Raw genomic sequence first — 11,432 nt, forward strand, 5'->3', positions numbered from 1 at the left:
CCAAAAGATAAAAAAAAAAGAAGTCTTTGTTGTGCGCAAAGGGGGATTGCTGCACGCTTACGGCATCCGAGGCTCTACCTCCAAGGCAGGGCTTTTGGAGAGGGGGCATCTGGAAGAAAACAAGGGCAATATGAAGAAGCAATCTCCCAGAGCAAAGAAAACGGTAGAAGAGAAGAGGCTACATGGGCACCATGGCCTGGAATCGGAAGGTGATGACCGGACACTTGGTGACACCAGAGACTGAGAACGTGTTGTCTACAGCTGGGAATATGTGTGTCTCTTCTGTCTCTGCCTTCAGAGTTATAGACCGCCAAGATCCAGCCCGTGCCCTGGATCAAGCACTGATTGCTGCCAGACAAGAAGAGCTGTTTGTCCTCCCTGGGGAGGATGAGATGCCTGAGCCAAATGTGGCTTGTATCACCCACCCCATCCAGAAGCCCTTGGTGGTCAAGGCTGGGAGGGAATTGCAGATTTGAGAAAATGAGAGGCCTCATCCCCCCACAGCCACTCCATGGCAGCAATCTGATGATGGAACCAAGTTTTCCCAACCATTGGAAGTTTTTCCAGTTCTTCCCTCTGCACCTTGGATCCTGGGCTTGGAACTGGCTTCTCTATTGAGCTTCTAACTGCCGCCTTCAATTTCCAGGGAAATGGAGCTGAAAAAACAGAAGGAATAAGACCATCATATCTCTCACTCTCCGTTTGTGCCCATGGAGCTTTAATCCAAAGGGGACAGTGTGCTGATTCACTCGTGTTGACTGGATGTCTTTCAGGTTGCCCAGAAAGAGGCCTCTTGAGTTACTGTAAACTCCAGGCCTTTGTTAGATCACTGGTATGGTGTTTTGCTTTTACCCCCACTCCTGAACCATACCATACCTCCCTCCCTCTTTTCTCTGCCTTTCTCTGTATTTATAATTTGATAGTAAAATCGCCTTTGGAAACCTCCAGTTCTTTCCTCACCATGATCCATTTTCTCTGCATGTGCTGGGTTCCTGGCCTCCTGACAGAAGTATGAGTAACCTTTGAGATAGCAATCTAGAGTTAGACCTCTACGTGAAGATTCAATTCCAGTGTCTCCTTTCCTGCAAGGAGCTGTCCGCTTTATCAGCCAGGACCAGCAGGAGGGATGCTGATTTTTTATTCTCTCTCTGGCTTCTGATTAGCTCCAGCAATCCAATTAGCGGAGGCATTTATATCACAAGGGGCTGAGGTGCCCCTGCTCATCACAGCAGCTCAGACCCAGTCATAAATTCTGCCGACACTACATCTTCTTGTGACATGGATTAATTACAGCACCAGGCCTTCAAGAGCAGGGCCGCCAGTGGAGGTGTATGGGAATATCAGAATTAAAGAAGAGGCAGAAACAGAATGGGCCTCGTGTCCCATGAAGGATTGATCCAGTGGATCACCAGTGCCCTCTACTAAAGCATTCAGGAGCTCAGGGGCCCATGTGGGCTAGTTTTGAGCACTCTAGGGGTAATATGATTCAAGGGCGACTGATTTGGAGCCTTTTGGGGGTTCTCCAAGTGGTTTTCAGGGCTTTCGGTGTGAAATTCACCCTAGCGTTCCTTCTCGTATCCTGCCTTTCTCAAGGCAATTTGGGATGGAAGAGCAGTAAAACTATTTGTCATTGGTTTCTCCCAATACCCAGGTAAACATAGGCATTACACTGAGGCCTCGGAATTCAGAGGCAGTTCTTTGTAAACTTCCCACACTGGTGAGCTAGCTACCCGCTAGCTGAGCATTAGCATTTTGTTATCTTTATATCCACTCATCTGCCTCCCACCCGGTCCTTTGTCTCTCTGCACATTCATTAATCTAAAATATCCACTCATTCATCAAATATGATTCACTGATACATCAACTATTTATTCTCTGCTCCTGAGTCACCTGTTCATTCATATGTATATAGCTATCCATTTTTCTGACCAGTTATTGATCTCTGAATATTTTTCTATTTATCTGTCATCCACTTGTCCATCCATTTGTGTATCTATTAATTCATCTACTTATATTACCCACCTATTTTTCTATTTATTCATGTATCTATTCAACTCTCATTTATTTATCAATTTATCAATTTCAAATCTCTAGCAATTTTCTTTTTTACCTTAAATCAAATGAGAGTACAAATCAGTCCCCAAGACCATATTTTAAATGGCTCCTCAGGTAAAAGTGATTCAGTTTCCAAATGGGGTGCCATGCCAATACCCCTTTTTGGCTTCTTTAAAACCACTGCAGGCTCCCAGTAAGAGAACTTAAGAAGCTCTCTTAAGTGGGTTAAGAGGTATGAGGGAAATACTGAACCAACATATTACCCAGGATTTCCTGAGGAATTTTGAATTACCCAAGAAAATGATCCTTGTATTTTCTATTATTTTTAGCTGCAATTTAAATGGGAGGGAGGGGGTCTACAGAAAACCTTAGATTAGATAAATCTCAATCAGATTTTGTGTTATCCATTAAAATCTACTCTCACTCACCAGTTTGAGACCTCTTGACATTTGAGTTAGCTGCAGTCAGTTTTTGCCACATTTTAAATGAATATAAAACTACATATTGGTACATCTACCCTTGTTTAGACTCATCACCTTGTCTCCTAAAAGAACAAACCAAATAACTGACAAAAGTGTCATTAGTCTCATTTTTTCAGCCTTAAACCAGAAATCGGTCAGTGTGTGTTTTGAGCAAAGGTATGGGTGACTTTCCATTCAGTTGAATAGAGGAAAAAAAAACCCAAAAATTTTAATTAGGGAGAGGAGGGGGAATGCAATCTTCCCTTTATTGTAGAAGACTTTATCTCCATGTTTTTTGTCTCTGTGCCCCTCTAGATCTTTATCTTTGAAAGTGTTCCCTAAATACTCTTGATGAGTGAATGTAAAAGTATTCTCAGCCAATCATAGTTTTAAAATCCCTTTAAATTGAATTTTGACCCAGTTGAAAACTTCTCTGAAGGGCCTCAAGAGACTCAAAAGTGATGAAAAAGTCATTTTTGGCATATTGCCTCATCGATCCTCGTGCTTCAGTCAGTTCTACACCCAACTTTCCCGGGGAAGATTTTTAAACTTTACTAATGAGGGAAAACTCCTTAATTTTCTTCTGTACCCCATTCTATAGCGTAACAATTCTCACTGTCCAGAGAGTCTTCTTTGTACAGTATCTAATCTAGTGCCTAGATTAGACTGTGAGCCCACTGTTGGGTAGGGACCGTCTCTATATGTTGCCAACTTGTACTTCCCAAGCGCTTAGTACAGTGCTCTGCACACAGTAAGCACTCAATAAATATGATTGATTGATTGTGTCTAGCTCTAACAGAAAAGAATAAAACTAAACTGGGCTGGGTCTTGGAGATATACCAAAAATCTTCATTTGCTAGGGGAATAAGATTGAGGCAGTAGTAAAAGAAGTAAATTGATGCTAAAGAGAGAAGTTGAATAAATTATCTGGACAGCTGAAGAAAACTTGTCGTTAAACATCTATATTGGTTCCCAGTAATAATAAAGTAGGTTGTGTACCACTTCCCAGGCTAAGCTTTGCTCATCATAATGAGGCTCCCATATTCCAGAGCCAAAAAATGCTCACCTCTAGGAGTGTTATTAGACTAGCCTCAAATTGTTGCTTTTAAGTTAACTGGGCTTCTATATTTCTCCCCAGGTATTTGACTAAGCCAGGGCCAGGACAGACAACCCAAAATCCAACACAGAAGCCCCGGAGTCAGACAGATTTTTGTTTTCATTAGAACAAAATGCACTAGCTGCAAAAAAATAAGGCAAAACCAAATTAAAATCCCCTTATACTGCCTCTTGTATGGTTGCTCGCCATCTTTGTCCTTCTGAGGTTGGAATCGAGTAATAGCGGCATGAAGATAAGTTCTCAGTCTAGCCAGGTTAGCTATGATTTTGGAGCTGCTGCAGATAAAACATCTTTTTTAGACTTTCAATTTAGTTTTGTCTTTGCCATTCTCCAAACTCTACACTTAAGCCACCCAGCAGTCAGCACTGAATCAACCATTTTCTAAGAAACGCATAGTTATCGTTCAGCTTCCAAAGAAAGAGAAAAACAAGAGCAGGAAAGTCTGAATCTCCACTCAAAAAACTCACTGTCTTCAGCAATGGCAGTGAAGGTATAGCATCTTGACCAAGTTCTCTGACTGGCAATGTGAGGTCCCATGAATAAATCATTGTCCCCTCGCCCGATTGGTTATTTCATCATTTCAAAAGACAACCTTCCACAAAAAATATTGAAAACTACAGGTTAAAGGTAGCATTGTCAAAATTTCCACTCTTCTTTTCTCTCTTTACTTTATTATCCCCTCATTTTTTTGTCATTTAACTCCAATTATGGGATGCTAAGTGCTTTTGGAAATTTCATTGTTAATATCTTCTCACAGTGCTATTAACGTAAATCAACTTTAATAGTGTCCCAGCAAGTGTAAAAGCAATCAAAAATTCAGTACTCACGAATCATTCTGTAATTTCAGCATAAAATGTTAATAGAAATAATATCTAATACCATAAAATATCGGTAAATTCAACTTTAAATATATGTGACGAACGACTCCTCTATCCTGCAATGTCCCATGAACTCCTTTAATATGAAGCTCTATATTGGTGGATCTGGGCCTCAATCATTTAGAGAAGGCCAGATATCCCCTCCCTCATTAGCCAATCCCCTCTGAATGTGCCAAAGGAAATATCCTTATCTCCACTTCAGATCTTCACATCTGCTATGGAGAGTCGTGTAAGTTGTTACTTGGATACACGTGAAAGCAACCAGAAAAAATCCAGGTCAATCCCAGTGATATTAATTTTGTTTGAGACTAGAGTCTGTTTCAGAAAGTGAAATAACTTGAATTCAGCATCTTCAAAAAATCCTTTCACCTTTCTTACCAGCTTCCTCTGAAGTCTGTTCTCCCCAGACATTTTAGGCCTCTTTATCCAGGCCTCACCTGTATCGGAGACAGAGAATATCTAGCAAAGATAATAAGATCTATTGTGTTTACATTTTAGGCCTCTTTATCCAGGCCTCACCTGTATTGGGGACAGAGACTATCTAGCAAAGATAGTAAGATCCATTGTGTCTTTTTGGTGTAATAGTATCTAATTCTTATCAATATATTTACCATGTGTTTCAAATATTAAGTTTAAGAAAAGGGCAATAGAAAATGTAAATGATATGCTGGAAAAATTAATTTTGGGCCCAGAAAGGCTTTCCTTGAAGGATCTAGCTTAGAAATGACTTATGAGAGCCTTTCTTCTGAATGAAGACCAGAGTTGGGTTGAAACCTAGGGTGAGAAGAGGAGGCAGTGTTCTGTATGACCCTACATTTCAAGTGGGTTGATAGATACCAGCATTGGAACTGCCAAACCACAAATACCAAAAGCAGGCAAAGCCAAGCATAAAGCTCTATTCCTAACCCCGTCCCAGGTTTATTTTATTCCTTTTCCAAATCTCAGTGTCCCAAGAGTTATGACTCGTCTGGTTATTCAGCTTTTAGATATTGATATTTTGTCTATCTGCTGTCAGGGAGCTCTTCTGGACTCCCTCTTGGGGGTGTTATGGATCTTTCTTCCATCTTGAGACTTGGGCATCCTTTTTTGCATGTAAGAATCCCTCCGGGCCTTATTTCTGTCAAGTCTTTCCCTATATTTCTGCTAGATGCAACCTTGCAGAAGAACTTGTTTGGCATAAGAGCTTGTCATTAGGGCCATTCCTCTCTAAAGGAAGGGAGTCCTTCTAAATCTAAATATATGTGACTTTTTCCCCAGGCCCTTCTCTCTTATTCTGAACTGGAGTTCCTTGGGGGAATTAATCCCAAGCCTCCAATTCTACTTGCACTGAGATGGTCAGGAGCAGTCCAGTGAGGAGCAGATTCTTTGAACATCTTATGTTTCAAAAAAAACTCTCCTCTTGCAGAGTGCTGCTGGTTAGAATAGAAGAGATCACTTGCCATTATATGTGTTCATTACTTGTGCTGTCTTTACTTTTCTCTTTTCATTTTCTTTGCATTCAGTAAAAAAAAAAACCAGAAGTGTCCATGACCTTATTCATTCATTCATTCAATTGTATTTATTGAGTCTTTACGTGTTTACTGTGTGCAGAGCACTATGCTAAGCGCTTGGGAAGTACAAATTGGCAACATATAGAGACGGTCCCTACCCAACAATGGGCTCACAGTGTAGAAGGTAGACAGGCAACAAAACATGTGGACAGGTATCAAGTCATCAAAATAAATAGAAATAAAGCTAGATGCACATCATTAACAAAATAAATAGAATAGTAAATATGTACAAGTAAGATAAATAGCAGTGAAGGGAAATTATTCTAATCCTAATCAAGGAAGTTGCGAGCATTTACAGAGATCCTGAATAGCATCTTGGTCATTTTTCTGTGAAAATCATCATCAGCTTCATCAGCTGCTGTTTACTGTAAGCAGTGTACTAGAAGGATTGCTAGTGTAGCAGAAGCTGCAGCCTGACATGCCAACAGAATACTTTTATATATAATTGGGCTAAAAACACATTTGGTTTCATAGGAAGCATTTGGTGTGTTCGTCAAATTCCTAGTACCCTGGCTCTGCTCCCTGGCATTGAGAAGATACTGTTGACAATAATGAGATGATAATGATTGAGATGCACGAAAGTTTGGGTTCACTGACAAGGAAACACACACTTAAATCTCAGAGGGGCTGGGCACTGCAAAAATGTGCATCACTGTACCTCGATCTCATATAGCTCATTACTAACCCCTTGCCCATATCCTGCCTTTGGCCTGGAACACCATTCCCCTTCATAGCTGACAGATAATCACTTTCCCCACCTTCAAAGCCTTATTAAAATCACATCTCCTCCAAGAGGCCTTCCCTGACTAACCCTTATTTCCCCTACTCCCTCTCCCTTCTCTGTCACCTTTGCACTTGGATTTGTATCCTTTATTTATCCCACTCTCAGCCCCACAGCCCTTATGTCACATCCCTAATTTATTTTAATGTCTCCTTCTCCCTCTAGACTGCAAGCTCCTTGTGGGCAGGGAATATAATAATGTTGGCATTAGTTAAGCGCTTACTATGTACAAAGTGATCAGGCTGTCCCACGGGGGGCTTACAGTCTTAATCCCCATTTTACAAATGAGGTAACTGAGGCCCAGAGAAGTGAAGTGACTTGCCCAAAGTCACACAGCTGACAATTGGCAGAGCTGGGATTTGAACCCATGACCTCTGACTCCAAAGCCCGTGTTCTTTCCACCGAGCCACGCTGCTTCCCCGTAGGAGTATAGTAGGAATATGTCTACTATCCCAAGCATTTTATACAGCGCTCTGCATTCAGTAAGTGTTCAATAACTACAATGGATTGATTGATGGAATACTTCCCCGCATGGCTTCAGCGGTGGAAGCATCAAGCCTCTGGAACCAACCCGGGATTATTTACTGGGGCGTACATGGCGTAGTGGATAGAGCATGGGCCTGGGAGTGAGAAGGTCACGGGTTTGAATCCCAACTCTGCCACTTGTCTGCTGTGTGACCTTGGGCAAGTCACTTAACTTCTCTCTGCTTCAGTTACCTCATCTGTAAAATGGGGACTGGGAGCCCATGTGGAGCAGGGACTGTGTCCAACTTTATAATCTTGTATCTACCCCAGCGTTTAGAGCAGTGCTTGACACATAGTAAGTGCTTAACAAATACCATCATTATTATTATAATTTACCGACCTGGACATTCATTCAAGCATATTTATTAAGCGCTTACCGTGTGCAGAGTACTGTACTAAGCACTTGGGAAAAGTACAATGCAACAATAATCAGTGACATTCCTGGACATAAAATGACTCCATCAATCAGTTCTATTGATTGAGGGCTTACTGGGTGCAGAGCACTGTGCTAAGCACTTGCAAAAGTACAATATAATAGAGTTAATTAATAATAATAATAAAAATAATGGTATTAAGTGCTTACTATGTGCAAAGCACTGTTCTAAGCGCTGGGGGGGGGGCTACAAGGTAATCAGGTTGTCCCATGGCGGGCTCACAGGCTTCATCCCCATTTTACAGATAAAGGAACTGAGGCCCGGAGAAGTGAAGTGACTTGCCCAAAGTCACACAGCTGACAAGTGGCGGAGCCGGGATCTGAACCCATGACCTCTGACTCCAAAGCCCGGGCTCTTTCCACTGAGCCACGCAAGTTAGTTGGTAGGCTGGAGCCCCTCGTGCTTCCATCTTGTCCTCTTATAGTAATATGCTCATCCTGTTCCCGGAAAGCACCAAAATCTTTGATGTTTGGAGGAAGACTGGAATGAGACTCCAGATGATATTATCCCAAGAGTAGTGAGTAAATGGTGGAAGTGATCAAGGTCAGTCAACAGAGCAAATCTACAGGTAGCTTTTTTTGAAGACAAATGCAGGCTTGATTTTGAAGGGCACGAGAACTTTTTAGTATAACTTCCAACCCACCAACCGGGGGAGGTTCCAAATGGGTTGTTTGGATCCCTTTCCGCGTCAAATTTCGTGTACTCTTCTGTAAACAGGAAGGCCCCTTTTGTGCCTGCAGCAGGAGAGATCAACCTATTGTGAGGCCGTGAGAGAAACAACCTTTAATCCTTGCAAAGCCCAATAATATTATGTATATTGACTGAAACCCTATGGAGTGGGCCTGACGGGGCTTTTTCATTACCACGGTACATTGTAACCTAGCTACCTTTGAAAAGTAACCAATATTGAGAGGCACTTGACATTTGCAAAGGATTATGGGTGTCCTCTCTATCTCTTCTCAAGTTCCCAAATTTACAATGGTCTTAATTTAAAAGTTAAGCCAGGGGATCAATTGCTTAGGCTAGGGCCAGGCTGCCCTTTTTAAAACAAAACAAAACAAAAAAACCCTGTAGGCTGGTGTAACTGACTTCAGCATTTGACTCCAATTGGTTGGTTTCTTTTGTTTTTATTTTGGAAGAAGGCATTTCTAAACCTAAATCGGAGAGACAGGGCCACCAGGTTTCACTACTCCAGGTGTTGCTTAAAGGCAGTAAGCAGCAGCAGCTGGTAATGAGTTGGTGAAAATGAAAAAGGGACATAAGTAGCTTCTTTAGCAAATCCCTTGGAAATGACACAGAGCCTCTAAGATCGATAGCATCGATCTATCTGAGGGCTGCAGGGCCCACTCATCTGACTCTGCCAAAAACATTCACAGGCCAAAGAAAACAGCAACATTATTATTGGCAAAACTGCTACCAAATCACCTGGGAAAAATCAGACTCTAGCCTGTTTTCTTCTTTCCTCAATGGGAGACTTCCACTAAGTCAACATTAGAGTAAGGAGAGGGGAGAAAAAGAAAAGTGGACAGTGTTTCTGCTGTTAGAAGCTTATCTTTGGAATCTCCAATAACATTTTCTTAACTACTGATTCCCTTTAAACTGAAAATTGAAGCTATGTTGCATAAGGAAGCTGATTTCAACTGATGCACTAGGGCTCAACTCAAACAATTTTCCCTCCATTTTGTTTGTCGACAAGGAGTTGAGAAAAAAACTATAAAGATAAAGGTTGAGGTAGACTCAATCTGCTGACAGTCAACCAAGAATCTGTGCTCAATTTGACAAAAACAAATATTTGGAAACAAAGGTAGGAAAAAAAGACCATCTACCATCATAAGCTCCCAGCCCAAAATATACATTTTACTGTCATTTAGAAATGCGGAGTCCCCCACACTGGTGAGCTGGCAAACTCCACTCAAGCTTTCAGAGGTTATTTGAACCTATTTTGATAGAACAGCTTGTAAAATGTCCAAGTCAGTTAGACCACTGTGGTTACTGATTCCTGGAATGCCAAACGTGGTTGTCTTTGAGGAGCAGAAGGATTTAATAGACTGAAAAGAATGGAGAAACCACCTGTAGCAGAGGCATCCACGAGAGACTCAGCCCAAGCCCTTCAACGTTGGTCATACCCAAGAGCTTCCAGTGGGAAGAAAGCTCTGGGCAGACATTCCCAACTGTAGTTGGGTGGGTGGAACATTTAGGGATTCTTCGTTGAATTATAGCCTTGGCAACAGCTGCCTTCCACACTCATCTGGATTGAATCGACAGAGCAGTGTTCAGTGCAGCTGTGGTTGTTGGGTTTGGGTGGGTTTTCTTTAGGCTTTTTTTTTTTTGAGTAATGTATCCACACTGAAGGGGTGGAGAAGGGAAGGATGAACTGTCGTCATGAAAAACGGATTGAGAGAACAACAAAACTACTACTGTTTTGCTTCACAACGTGGAAATGGGACTGTGGTTCTGGGCTAGGGGAAGGATTCTTGTCTGATTACTGGGTTCTCTCCACCCCTGCATGTGCTGTCATAGACTGTGGATGCTGTCACATCACATACTTGGGTTATGATTTGATTGTTTCGCTTTTACGAGGCTGGTATAATTAGTTTCACATTTTTAATTTATAGCGTCAGCTAAGCTTTTTAATCCGTTATTTATGGCGTGGAACTAAATTACCTCCTGCCCCTCACAGAAACCATTTCAATTCCCAGTTTGTAATCAGTTGTTTAGCTAAATCTTGTGGCTTTCTTGGAAGAAAACTTTCCTCACAGATGAGCTGCTGCAGCTTCAACGCATTTACTGAGGATCCTGCAAACCGTGCAAGAAGCCTGAAGAGCTTAAGGAGAGCACAGAATTTTCTCTTAGATTCTGCCTCTGGCGAAAGTGAAGCTGGAAATGAGCCGAAGGTTGTGGCCAGAAAATCCCAAGCAGAAAAAGTAACTCGTCTTTGGATACTTTACTGCTTTGGGCTACACTCTTTCCAGGGTTCAAATATGTCATTACTTCCCAAGCGGCTGTAGAACACTAGGCTTACTAGAAATGAGTTGAGCAAGTGGTGATCTGTGAAACAAGGACTCTAACATGAACTAGAGTCTATGAAATTGGGCAAGGGAGAGCGGAAATGAACCAATAGGCTCAAAAAGTATCCCAATGCCATCTAGTTCAATTAGTGATGCTTCCATTCAAATGTTCTTGCTGTTGTAGTGGGAAGCAGCGAGGGGGCCGCCTGGATAATTTTCCTTCATGTTGAGTTGAGGTGGTGAGTTCTGACAGAAGTCATAGGAGTCTCCAAAAATCACAGTTCTGCATACGGTCTGGAAAGGTAACGTAACATGCCCCTTTAGGGGGTGACAACTTGGTGAATGACCCCAGAAGAGGTTGGATCGTAGCCAGCAGCAGCACAATGGTAGCCCTTGGAGCACCACACAATCTGATCTAGGCCGGAATCCCAACTTTGATCCATCCCCATCTTTGTTGGAGCTGTTATTGTCTTGCTGCAAAGGAAGTGCGGCACCAAACTGTGGCAACAGCAACTCCTGCAGGATAAAGAGGAGGATTGATCCTTGGCCAGGATCCTCCGACCCATCCTCTGGGCTGAGGGGGTCGCAGCATTTACTGCAAATTAAATAAATACCAATTGAAT

The sequence above is a fragment of the Tachyglossus aculeatus genome, chromosome 11 (genome assembly GCF_015852505.1).
Source record: "Tachyglossus aculeatus isolate mTacAcu1 chromosome 11, mTacAcu1.pri, whole genome shotgun sequence".
Lineage (NCBI taxonomy): Eukaryota > Metazoa > Chordata > Mammalia > Monotremata > Tachyglossidae > Tachyglossus > Tachyglossus aculeatus.